Consider the following 13,995-nt stretch of genomic DNA (forward strand, 5'->3'; position numbering starts at 1 on the left):
AGAGAGGACATGGTGGTGAGGTGGGAAAGAGAGAGTTGAAATAGGCAGACTTCGGGCACCATCTCCCTGTTTTCTTCAACACATTGTTTCTTTTCTTTTTTTGAACATCCTTTAGGATTAGCTACAGGCCCCGGTGTCCTCTGAGCAAATACATGTCAGCTCAGCTCTCAATACGCTATCTACGCTTATTGGCCTTCCTAAGGGCTACGTGGCTCTGGAGGATACCTGCCCCTCACGTTCCATGCCCTTGATGAGGCAGAGAAGGATGCAAAGTTGCAAAGTTGTCATTAACCATTCTTATCTGATGGTTAACTCATACTGATGGTTCTGTGTGGGAAAAAGAATATGAAGGAAAAGAAGTGGTAAGAGTTGAGCTTGGTAATCAACAACTATGAAGTTTTTCTTCCGGGGAAAAAAAAAAGAAGAAGAAAGAAGAAGAGAAAGAAGAAAAACAAATGGCATCAGTTAGAAAATACTGCTTTTGGTTTCTTTTAACTTCAAATCATCCTTGGTTTTTCTCTCATTCAGTTGCTCCAGTTTAAAGTAGAGTTTAGAATCTAGTGCAAATATCATCAAATCACAGCATTCCAGGAGCAATGTCTTATCCCTTCATCCTAAGTGAACACTATCCCTTCAGACCTCCTCAGAAGACTGGGGGCAATGATCCAGAAAAGCATAACTGAACAAATGATTAGTCTAGCACTCACTACAACAAGAAAGGCACTATCACAACAGATCAGCCTCAGCATTTTCCTTGCCACGGGCATGAACATTTTAACGACTCCAGCAACACAATGAAACCCAGACCACGGTTTTTTCAATACTTGAATTTATTGGCCAGTTATCCGACTCACTCCCTGGCCACTGCTGTTGGTCCTGGCCATGCAGAGCACTGATTTGCTCTGTGTCCGTGTGGCCCCACATTTCACCAATGAGCCTTGCTTGGTTCTAAATGATTTAGCTCACTCTCCTCCTTGGAAGTTTTTTTCTCTCCATCAGTCTCTAGGTCATGACTCTATGAAAGGCTAGTTTACAGTGTCAAGTTCTACTGTTTATTATTTTCCTATTTTTTTAAAAACCTTCAACCAAATGCTCAGTTGTAAAGACAGTTCAGCAGCTCCTCTAATAAGAAGTCTGTAAGTATCACTGTGAACAGAATGAAAATCAGTGTCATCCCTTGACCACCAAAGCATATCTCTTGAGCCTACTGTATTACTTTTGTCTGGGAGAGAGGAGGTTGGGCTCTGAAGATTAAAATCTTTGGTGACAAAACTGCAGTGCGTATGCAAGTTTCAAGGAAGAAGTCGTTTCCCCAAAACCTCCAGAGAAGTATCTTAGGGCAGTCAATGTGAATGTTTTTTAAAAGGTCAATTATTTCTTTCCATAACTTTGGTTTGGTGCAGTCAATATCTTCTTGGTGCCTACCCAATGCACATCTCTAAGTACCTGTTAAGAGTTCTGAATTTAGAATTTCTTATTTAAAATAGAGATAATGCTTTAGTGCTTAAGGGATTTCTTACGTTAGTTCTGGAAGTTCTAAAAGGAGTTTTTCTGACTAGCAAGGCTAACAGCTTCCTTAAAAAAAAATTTTTTTTTTAACCTAGAAATAGTAGACTTGGATTGATGTTAACGAGAAGAGAGAAAGAGATAGGTATCAATATTGTAACATTAGGAAAGAGGCCTCCACTGAGAGTTTTCCAAATTGATGTCCCCACATGTGATAGTGTTCAGATTTATCCAACATTTGCCATTTGTATGGGTTGTAACCCTTTCTTATGGAACCAGAATCTTCCAAACTGTCACCTTGGATTTTGCAAGAGTCCTTCAGCATCTTCACTCTTGTATCATTATTCCCTACACAATCTATTGCTTTTCTTATGGTGTAAGATTCTTTTATTAATAGACATTACAGAGCTGTCAAACTCTAATTACTTCTAAGACTAAACAAGGCAATAAAAATAAATCCAATAAAGAAAAATTGAGAAAAACCCCAACAACTTCAAAACTAATCTTTTAGGCACTGTTAAGGTCATCTGCTTAATAAAGGATAGTCTACGACAGAGCAGCTAGTAAATTGGTTCTGATCAATCCTCCAACTCTTCCTCCAATTTTAAAGTTGGCCTAGCTTGTTTCAAAATAAACCTTTCACCTCACTGGTTTTCAGTGTTTATTGCACTGTTCCCTTACTGTCATCTTAAAGGATTTTCCCACATGCATGGACTTCCTCTTTGGTTAGCCCGATCTAGGTTTCACCCATGGATGGAAAAGCATGCTGAAAGGGTATCTCTGCTATGGACAAGGTTATGTTTTTTTTGAAAGGAGGACGTTACCACTGCCCTCTGCCACACTGGGAGATTCCTCAGCAAGGGACTTTGAGGTACGTGCCAAGGCAACGATTTTCATGTCACCTCGGCTGGCTTCCTCATCATCCCAACTCTTACTGAAAGCTTAGCTGGAGACAACATTGGCCAGACTTCTCCTTAAATATCTTAAATTTACTACACTAACCCAGCTTCTTTATAATAAGAAAACAGATCCCATCAGCATGGCAGTTTCTAGGCCTGATCGGGGTTGGCAGATTATACAGATTTTTCAGCAACCCTGCTAAGACCAAGCATGATGGAAATAAGCCTCTATTTTTGTGATGCTCTTGTTTCATAACTTGTCTCTTTCTTTCCCACACCTCACACACTCTCTTCTCCCAGCACGAGTAAATACACGTCAGTAGTGCAATGCAGTGCAGTCATATGTAGTGCAACAACAACAACAACAAAAAACAAACAAAAAAACCCCAAAACAAAAAAACAAGTCGTATTACAGACCCAAGCTCAACCCTCAACAGCTCTTACTTACTAAAGGTTACCAGTGCCACAAAAGTGGGAAATTTCAGTTTTTACCTTACACTTTTGTGAGTCATCTCTTTTGTTGCCCCTGTTTGTTTCAGCTCAAGGGAGAGAAACAACTAACATGCACCTATGTATTATTTTGTAAAATGTTAAGCCAATAGACAGAAAATAAAGAGACGCAGTCGAGTTGAAACCAAGGATAGTATTAAGAAGAGGAAAACAGCTATTTAATGCAAAGGTCAGTAGTGGTTTTTACTGAATGGTTTCCGTCATGTCAAATGGTTCCGATGCTAAAGGGCATAGGTACAGGAAAAGATAAAGCTTTCCTGTTTCTTAAAACATGGTCTGAATTTAACAGTGCTGGGCTCTTATTTTTGAATAGTGCAATTAGCTATTCCTCCAGGGCTTCGGGCAGCAGCCACCTTACCTAACATAAATAGAGATACTAGGAACACTCACGTTTTTACACTGACCACCATCTCCCTCACTTCATTCCTCTCCTATTCACTTTTTTTTTTCTGAGTACACATAAATACAGATCTAAATACATATACACGAAAATTCTCAAGGCCCCTCTCAGGATGATAGGTTTAAAACTGGTACAAGTAGCTCAATGACGCACTCACACAAAAAGTATAGTTACTAAATATAAAAGCAAATTATTACACCAAAATTAAGAGTCTGCATTGTACCTCTTCTTGTATTATTCTATGAGAAAAAAGCATGCATAGTAGGGTATCTTATGGAGCTTACTTCTTGCTTAATATGAATCTGGAATTAGTTTGGCATATGGCACTGTTGAGGGATTCTGGAGAAATGCTTTACATTTGGTAATCCTCAAGAATCAGACTCTTCAATTTGTCTGGGTCTCCATTCTCCAAATATAAATCTTCTAGTCTGCTCATACCCACACATGCACGCTGGAAGTCTCGGGAGAAATAATGTGTAGTTTAGAATAGAATTTAGAAACAAAGGCGTTTGGCCTAGTGGGGTCCGTACATTCAAATTACTTTAAAACATAAAGTTACTATACATTTTGTCTGTTTTATCACCTTCTTGCCTTTGTTTGCCATGATGAGGATTACTAAAAGATTCTGCCCCCACTTACTCTGAAAACTACAGTTCTTTCAACAATAGTGCAAAAACCAAATTTAATATTAAGTCGAACGAAAGTTAGCCTTAATTTATACCGCAATAGGTACCTCAGGGAAACAGGTTCAAATCAATGGGACTAAGAAAGGAGTTTAACTCCTGACAATGCCTTTGACCATTTTCTCCTACAAATTTACATACAGACGGTTCCAAATAAAAGTTTGTCCCGAGAAGAGCAGGAGCAGAGTAACTAGCGTTATTTTTCAAAGAACCCCCTGGCAGTGAACACATACAAAGCATTCTACTATGTCTAAATCTTGTATCAAATTTGAACCATTATTTTATTTTCAGTGAACTCTCTGCATATGCCCTGGAGAGCAGGTTAGATATAGGAGTGTTCAACGGTTTCTGCAATTTCTCTGTAGGAGTTTGATAGTATTAAGAAAAGTCTTCAATCACAAAGAAGTGAGGTTATCTTACTATATTAATTCCTGGGGCTATAATAGTGCGAGATGGGCGGAATGGCACAGGGTGAGTGGTGTTAACTTGGTCTGTAACCTTGAGAACCAGCTTTAGGAATCCAGAACTGTATCAAATTTAGTCCCATCACATTGTCCTGTTCCCCTGCTTTGCTTTTCCTCTGTTTACTTCATTGAACTTGCAATTATTTAAAAGACTGAGCTAAGAATGCAAATTATAGCACAAAAGACAGGTTATAAAAAGGTTGTCAGGCTATCTGCAAATTGAGTTGAGTTGAAAGCAGTATGCCTTCAAATGAAGCCCTACAATTTCCTTAAAAAAAAAAAAAAGAAAGGTTTCTAATTTGGCTTCTCCTTTTGTGGTAGTGGGGGTATGGATGCGTCAAGTCCTGGCAGTGCGATGCCAATCTCCTCTGTGACTACCACCTGCAGCACCAGGTGGGGGGAATGAGAAGCAATGGAGAAGTGGACGTCTCTCGACTGTAGACCTCATGCACACACACAGTTTTGAAATAAACAGAAAAAAATCTGAACAATTAGAGAAATCTATAGATCGATTGCTTTTGGCATTTTAGTAGCATCTTTCTTTTCTAAATATTCTACACTAGATAGGAATAAGAAATGCCCAAGGAGGATTTTCATTAAGTTAATTTATTGCCAGTCTTATTCCTAAAATTTGAGGAGACAATAAGGATTTGTAGTGTAAAAATGAATGACCTTGACCTGCAATCAATTCCTATTCTTTGGCCCCAGACCTGTTTAGGTAAATGGGGCTCCTCTCTCAAGGAATAGTTTTTACTTTCACTATTCTACCTTCAAAGTGCAGAGAGAATGTCTCTCTTCAAAGCTCTCAAGTGCTATTAGAAAAGGAAGATAAGATTTTCATGGAGAAAACTCTCCTTAATGGGAGGGTGAAAGGCTTTTCATTCTAAGAGGGAAGGGAGCATGATAAAGGCCTGTAGTTATTTCAAAATAAAGAATCAAAATATTTTACTATATTGAGAAGAAAGAAAGGCAAACAAATAAATTAACAAACTTACATTACTAAAATACACATTCCTCCAGTTTCAGGTTTCTAAGAAGTAACAATTATGCTTAAATCAAGGTTTATAGATAGCAAACAACTGTTTTAATGTGTAAAAGTATTATCCCTTTGCTTTACTACGTTAGTTTCACTTTCTTGGAAGGAATTGCATCTGTGCACACTTGTCCTAAAGTCCAGTGCAGAAAATAAACTGGTTTGCTACCAGCCTCAATCTCAGAACATTTCCTAAGCTATATTTGCAAATCCTAAAACTACTGTATCTGTCAAATGAGATGCAGACTTTCTGAAATGCATTGTGGTGGGGTTTGGGGGAGGAAGCAAGCTTTTTTATGGGGGGGCAGGGGAAAGAAAGAAATCCCTTCCTATCCTCCCAAATATATACTATAATGTTTCTGACCATTATTTTGCTGCATTAGTTACTGTTAGGGCTATTGATGCTCCTGATAGGTGTCGACTTGGAAAAGCGGGAGGCTCGAAAGCAATAAGAAACCTATACCCTGGAATATCTAGAATATTAAACAATATTTAGACATTAATCTAGACTCATGCAGAGATGGTAGTGAGAAGTCCTGGATATCAGGGTTAGAATTCTCCTCGGGGAACTAGAAGGAACAGTATCAAGATGACATCCTGGGGAAATCCTTCTGATTAACTGGACCAAGTGGAATCTATCAGAACCAGATTCTCTCCTACTCCACATTATACTTTAAACTATAACATTTAGGATTTAAAAGAGAGTGTTTTACTCTTTCAGAAGCCAATGCCTGAGGAGAAGAGCACTTCAGATGAAGAGTTCTTAAAAAAAGATACGGGGAGTCAGAATGGACAAAAGGAAAGGAGGAGATAGGATCGATTAGGATACACATGTCAAGTGAAGATCACTAAGCACCATAAATTCAGGCTTTAAGAAATGTGGGTTTCCTACTAGATATGTAACACAGGAAAGCTTTTGAACCTTCTCTTTATTGCATTGTTCTCTATGGTGTGTGAGTTGATGTTATAAACTGGTAAGATGAAAGTAGGGTCAAGCCTCGAGTCCAATTTAGAATACATTTCTGACATTAAATGTTGATTCTGTTTGTCAATGGGTAAAGCAAGGAATGAAAGCAAAACCCTGTGCCCCGCTCAAAATCAGGTAGTACTCTAAATGTCACAGAATTTGTCTTCACAAGAGCTGAAAGGCAAAGAGTGTTGGACTGGAAATCAGGAAAGACTGTTACAGAGTTGTTGTTAAGATCCATTAGAAACATCCTATAAAGGGATAGATCCAGAGCAGTACCAGTCTTTTGGGCAATGCTCTGGTGGCCAGAGAGTTGTAATTCACTGAAATGAGGTCTAGCACGATGACCAAATTATATGGAATTTAGGAACTGGGAAGTATATTATATGGCCCTTCAAATATTTATTCAACTCAATTATTTTATTTAAACATATATTAAGTTTATGTTTAAAAAATAGCTGGGTGAAAAATAGATACTTAAGAAACTTTTTGAATCTTTTCATCTCCTAGCAAATTATTCTTAAAGTTCTAAACCAATCAATAATTTTTCGATAAGATAATAAATGAAAAAATTCTTCCTAATTGTCTCCTACAGGGTGTTGGAGTGGAAGTGATTTTACTAATTTTAGAAGAGCTCACTAAGGCTTGAGCAGTTATCAAAATTATTTTGAAATGTCACCCCTTTTGTTAGATTTCTGTAAATCTGGTATCTGGTAATATGTCGTTTGGCTAAAATAAGCAAGTGTTGAAATAGTTAACATTGATGATTTTTTTTTCTCCTTCAGAAATGGTCTACTCATATCAGGAATTTGAACACTGTGGTATTTAAAGAAAAAAAACACACAGAAAATATTTTTTCTCTTTATCTTTGGCCAGATTTGAAGGTGAAAAGGAATTAATGACCTCAGCTAGTATAGTTGACATTTAAAACTGTGACTCAGGTCCTCCCACTCTCAAAGAATATCGATAACTTTTAAATCTGAAGGTACAGTGAAGACACATTTCACTCTGCGGATGAGTCTCAAGTTGACGAACTCACGTCAATAATCTTTAGCTACATAAAGCTTAAAGAAGGACACTCACAATGGGGTAGGAGAAAGGAAGGAAAACGAGCACCCGAGGGTCACAATTCCTAGAGTTCTTGGGATGATAATGAGAGGAAGAGATAATTCAAAGTAGCTGAAAGAGAAACAAGAACTAAAGAGAAAGGGTTAGGAAAAAGAAAGAGGAAGATAATGAAGTTGATACAATTTGGGAGTTACGTGATTGCTGGTAAAGGAACAGCTTCTCTCTCAATTCACAATTACGTTTGTCTAGTAGAAATATACTTAGTTGAAAACTTTGGAGCAACAGATGGATAGTTTTGCTATTAGACTCAAGTTAGCCCCTTCAAAGGAGACTACAGTAGGTAGTTCCTTAACGAGTACCAGGCTTCATAAGCGCAGGCCACTGAAGAAAGCCTGGATGAGGGTGGTGGAGAGGAATTTGTGGGAGGGGCACAGCAGAATGGATGGGATCTGAACGTAAAAATCTATTAAGAAAGGTGAAAGGAAGGAATTGGTGTTATTCACACTGAGAAGCCTTAATATTGATCCAGTGTGGGAAGGGTTTTCACGCTGAGCATCACGAACAGCTATTTTCATTTTGTCTCAAATGCAGAACCAAGAGAATGAGACAGGTTTCAGGCACCCAGGATGGATGTAAAGCTTATCCAAGTGTGGAGTTTCCAGGCATTGGGTTGAGTAGCTGAGGGAAGCTGAAGAAGCTCTTTATCTGAGAACACTATTTGAAAATATTTCTTGCTAGGAGACAGGATGCCTGATTTCTGAAGTTTCCAGGATGGCCTGGTTAAAGAAGAAAGGCACCAAATCCCCACTCTGACAGACCGATGGAGATACTGAGGGCCAGCTACGCAAGAGCCACCATTTTGTTGATTCTGCAGGCTAACATATTAGATATATATATTTCTGGGTTCTGTTGGCCCACCATGAAAAAGTTCCTCAAACTCTGGTTTTATTTTTTAAAAACTCTGCTAGGAAAATGAGTATTATATTGCCACCTTGCCTCCAGGGAAGCACTGAAGACTAGTTAAAATAACTGTAAGCACACCGAAAACAGAAGTGGTAAGGAAAGGACCGATCTTAAAATCAAGGTTTGAAAATAGAGTTGGGACAAGTAGGCATTTCACTGCCTTATGCTTTTCAGACCAGCAGCCCTTTGAAATGCAGCCTGTAATTGTCGGTCAGATCATATGGAGGTTAAGCAGCCTCTTGGTCATATTTTTCAAAGCAAATATAGACAGTGACAGTCCTAGAGGGGAAAATCACAGATACATTCATATGCACTTCTTTTGTTCTTCAGCTATTGAGAGGGTCAGCTAAACAAGATCACTTTTGAATATGAACCTCTTGTATCGGCCACACCAAAAAAAAAAAATTTTTTTTTACAAAAAGTTTTCACTTTCCTACATTTGCTAAGTCTGAGCTTAAAAAAAAAAATCTAAAATCCCGTAAAGACAATACTGAAGCTGATAATATAAAAAGCGAACTAGAGCAGTAATGATTATTATTAAATGCACCATATTAACTGCGGCAGGCTGGTGATGGGTGATAAATGCAGAGAATCATATTTCAACCAACTCATGATCATAGGCAGATTCAAAAGTTAAAATGAGTATAATGTAATATATATTTCAATATAGAGTTGTTATATATAATGTGTATGTTCTAGCTTTGAGAAATACTGCAATGTAGTGTACTGTACTTAAGTAAGCATACCTTAATAGTAACTCATATTCTTCCACAAGTCACTAGTACTGTTAATTAAACAAAACAAAACAAAACAAAAACAAAACTCACTTTTCCAGTAAAAAAGAAATACCTATGGTTACAGTCACAGACTTCTTTTGGATATAGAAAGACAATATACATTTTTGAAAATAATAACAAGGAAAAGATGGCAACTGTAAGTAGCCTTACATAATGGAGGAGGAGAAAGGTCACCAAAATAGAAGAGGAAGGAAATGTCCTCTGAATTCTGTAAATTAGCAGAAATAATCTACATGTCATAAAAAATACTAAACCATCTAGTAAAAGAAGGGCATGGAGTGAGGAAACTGAATCTGACTGTTTCCAGGCCACCCTTCAAAGTCAGCTACGAGAGCCAGGTCCACTTAATCAGAATACCGATAGTACCTGTTTTGACATTTGAGAAGGGCGAGAGCCATTAATTCTTAGAGATTACCAAAAAATATCTTCCCCCAAGAGTCTATTGGTTTGCTAGACATGGTAAACAACCCACTCCTGGAAAGATTTTGGCAAAGGCCATCTTGGTTTCAGGAGACACAGTTTATGATGACGTCGGCAGATGCAGGCAGGATTAAGGAAGCTTATGTTTGGGAGTAAAACTTACAAGGTGGTGGTGGGTGTTTGTGTGCACACAATGGGTTGCAAAGAGAAAGGAATGGAAGCCGTTATGCCATGGATGGTTCAGGCCAAAGTTTATGTGGGCCTTGCCTCCTCAGGGGACCTGGGGAGGTGTCCAGACTGCTGCTACCTCTTGTCTGCTCACCAGTTGAGCACCTTCAAGAGGAAAAACAGCCTGCCTCTGAGGGTCTGCTGTGGATCCAACAAGCTGCCTTTGTTTCTCCCAACTCTCAAACAGGCACAAAAAGCAACCGTGGGCAGGGGACTGCTTTCTGGAAGGGAGCCACAAGTCTTGAGCACAACAGTGGGAAGAAGCAACTGTATCTATGCCCCGGGCCCTACGCTGTGTATGTTTCATTTGAGATGCACTCACGTACCCAGTCTACAAGTAGTACACACACAAACACATCAGTAAATCCAATAGAAGTGCAGAGTTTGTTAAGTGGACTCTACTCCATACAAGCACATTCAAGTTTCTCATGAAAGGGGTACATACAAATTACTGACGATGGGGCTCCTTCAGAATGCCCTAAAGCCTCATCACACAGATAGACAGCAGATGGCACTGATACACCCAACTAAGGCAACAAAGTGCAGCGGGTATGTGAGATATGTGAGACCTTTGACTACCTAGACCAGGGGTGTCCAAACTTTTTTCAATGTTTTTCACCAAGGGCCATATGGGGTAAAATACACAAACAGCTGGGCCACTCACTCGAGGTGAAGCACGTATTGCCTCACCTGGTTTATTTAAGTAAACTAAATATATTTTTGGAATTTGCTGCGGGCCAATTAACAATGGATTGCGGACTGCAGTTGGCCCGCGGGCCGCAGTTTGGACACCCCTGATCCTAGCCGTTCCAAAATCTGTCTTATTGTCACTGGGGAATATGAATGTGGAACAGTTTTGTATGAAGAGCACCTCACGCTGGGTGTGTACATGCATATTGTATCCTCATTACAGACATTTTGGACAGCAGCTGTGACATACTGGATGGGCTAAGTCCCTTCTGTACTATAATCTACATATAAATTGCAATGATTTTGCTGGGCAATAACAAATTTCTGTTGCAACAGTAATAGAAACAGATTGTCCATCACGGGTTATTATTATTATTTTTTCTGTCTTGGGTGTATTAGAATCTCACTGAGGTATTTTGAACCAAGGAAACCTCTGAATTTGAAAGAGAGCTAGTAAAGACTTTTTATACCCCAATCAGGTGTCTTAAAACCCAGGACTCCCATTACTGTGGCTAGATTTTCCCTACGATCTGCACATTAGGCTCCTTCATTGAAGACTTAAAAGTTGTGAGTTTGCATTTAAACAAAGAACCACCAGATAAACCAGATACTCAGTAAAACTGAGGGGAAGAAAAAAACAAAAAACAGGTTTAGAGGTATATATTGTATAGGAAAGAAAGCTTTTTGTTGAGATTGTTCTCCCTGTTAAGCAAATGATTAAAACTGGCATCCCGGGCACCTGCGATCATGTCTTAGGGATTCATTCTTTAGCTAATACGATGTCGATTTTACACTCAGCCCAGATCTATGTCACTGAAATAGGATAGGAAATAGCAACCACTTCCTGAGGGCAGCTAGTTCGGACAAGTGTGGTGCTCACTGTTTCCACAGTCTTCAGGCATGAATAGGCTCATTTTTGTGATGATGCAACCAATAAAAAGCAAGAAATGTCCATGTCTCCACACTCTTCCAATTTCTCTATCTTCTGTCCTTTCCCCTGGGCTTTCTGATTTAAGGCAATAATTCTTTACTACAAGGGCTTCTTGTAAAAATACCTTAACTGAGGTCACTTCAGATTTGATTTTTAGTCTGAAAATATTCAGTTTATGGAGCAATAATCTGGGCCTGAAGAAACACTGGAATCCAGGTGTTTCCGTCAGTGGTGTGGAAAGATGATGTTTTTTGTTTCAACCAGGGCACTGTCACCCCTCCTTCAGTGAAATACATAGTTCTGAAAAACAACCTATGTTATGTGGCCCTCACCTTCTACCTCTTCACCTGAAAAGAACAGAAACAAACCCTAGGGTTCCATTTTCTGGATCTGTTAATGGACACCATTAACCACTATGGACTCAGTGTCCAAAGAGAAGAAAATAATCAGTGACTTAGAACAATCTTTGGAATATTTTGGTCAGGCTAATCATCTTAATGCTAGAAATAATCATCTAGTACTAGAAATAATGCTTTGGGTTAGTGATTTCCACGTCTGTGTTTACAGGAACACTGAGTAAATACTGCTTTTCCTCTGGTGGAGGGTTTAAACTGTATCTAGAAATGGCAACGAGAGAGAGAGAGAGAGAGAGAGAGAGAGGAGAGAGAGGAGAGAGAGAGAGAGGAGAGAGAGAGAGGAGAGAGAGAGGAGAGAGAGCCCTTGGGAGTATGAAAATATTCTTTTTCTAGAGCAAAGGCTCTTCTGTGCCTCCTTTCAGCCTCCATATGCAGCCTGAGCACCAGGGTGGACACTTCTCTTGAAAGTTTGCCCTATGTAATTTTATTTCCTGGGCACCTAAGAGAACAGCCCTTTTCTTCACGAAAACACACACAAACACAGAGAGAGAAAGAGAGAGAGAGAGAGAGAGAAGAGAGAGGAGAGAGAGAGAGAGAGACAGAGAGAGAGACAGAGGAGGAGAGAAGAGGCAGAGAGAGAGGAGGAGGAGAAAAGAGAGAGAGAGAGAGAGAGAGAGGAGAGAGGAGAGAGGAGAGAGAGAGGAAGGGAGAGGAGGGAGAGAGAGAGGAGAGAGGAGAGAGAGAGAGAGAGAGAGAGAGAGAGAAGCAGCCACCATCCCAATCAGGAAGTTATGTCTAGTCTGAGAAGCCTAGTGGCTGGGTCAGCTCAGGTACTCTCTTCACACTGCAGAGAGGCATTGGGTTGCCTTCCTTTTTCTATGGAATTAGGGAGTCTATTGAAATTCTAGTGCGCCCTTCCATTTGTTTTTCACTGAGTCACATGGTTCTGTCTTTAGTGTCCTATTTTTCTTTTTTTAAATTTCTCTTTTTGGGGGACAAAATTAGCCATTTAAATAAAGTTCTTTTCTAGTGAGTAAAGAGGTTTCTTAGAGCCAGAAATCACTCAAAAGAAAGTCTGTCGACCCTACCATGGAAAGCCCAGAGATTTCTCTAAATACCTCTTGCCAAACTTCCTAATGTGATTGGATGTTTTTTTGGTTTCGCATTATTGGGTGCTGAATACATTTGCATTCCTTTTGTTCTCTTCCCCAGGGCTTCCATTACTCTGGACTTCAACTCATTCCTAAATTAAAGAATTCTTTCAGAAGATTTCTTTTAAGAGTCAGGTCACAAAAGAAAGGGCACCCTCCCATTCTCCTAAATCCCAAGGCTATCTCAGGTTGTGCCGCTCTTACGTTGCACCTTCATTTTGTTTCTTTTGCTATAGCAGCTCACTGGCTATAGCAGGGGCAGACTGGTTATCTGATACCCTTGCTGTAGAATCACATATCCTCTGCTCTCAGCCCCAACTAATTAACATTTTCTATAACAACAGAGGAAAGCTCCAAAATGGGCATATCTGGTGTGAATCCTGGCCCGATCTACCTCTTTGTCCCCCCTTTCCGAAGGGCAACAGGTGCTGGGAGCATTATGGGAGCCCCAACTAGGAAGCAACATGAACCTTTATTATGTTCTCTTGGGGGATCTGAGGGATTTGTATCTGAGGGGCACGCTCATGTGGAACTTCTGTGCTGAGGGAAAACATTGATTTGGGGCATGGCCTGGGCACATACCATGGGTGTGCTTTCATGATGGAAGTACATGTAGGTCAAGCCATTAAGACTTGGATGAAACAAACACACCTAGAAGAAACCTTTTTTCTTTTCACATCAGAATGCACAAATTCTAACTGCTCATGGGTTGGAAAGGGTTTTCTTGGTCCTTATAGAATATTGGGATGATACAAAAAAGAACCCCTATGATATCTAAACAAAGCAAATTCAAGTCATTCTTTCTAAGGTCAGGAGCTATTGTGATCTCCAAGATGCCTACAGAGAAGGAATGGACTGTGGCTGGAACATAAGCTGATTATCCACCAGTGACTCATGGCACAAACAGATTCAGAGCATTTGGAATTTGG

Source organism: Rhinolophus ferrumequinum, chromosome 2 (assembly GCF_004115265.2).
Source record: "Rhinolophus ferrumequinum isolate MPI-CBG mRhiFer1 chromosome 2, mRhiFer1_v1.p, whole genome shotgun sequence".
In the NCBI taxonomy this organism is placed as follows: Eukaryota; Metazoa; Chordata; class Mammalia; order Chiroptera; family Rhinolophidae; genus Rhinolophus; species Rhinolophus ferrumequinum.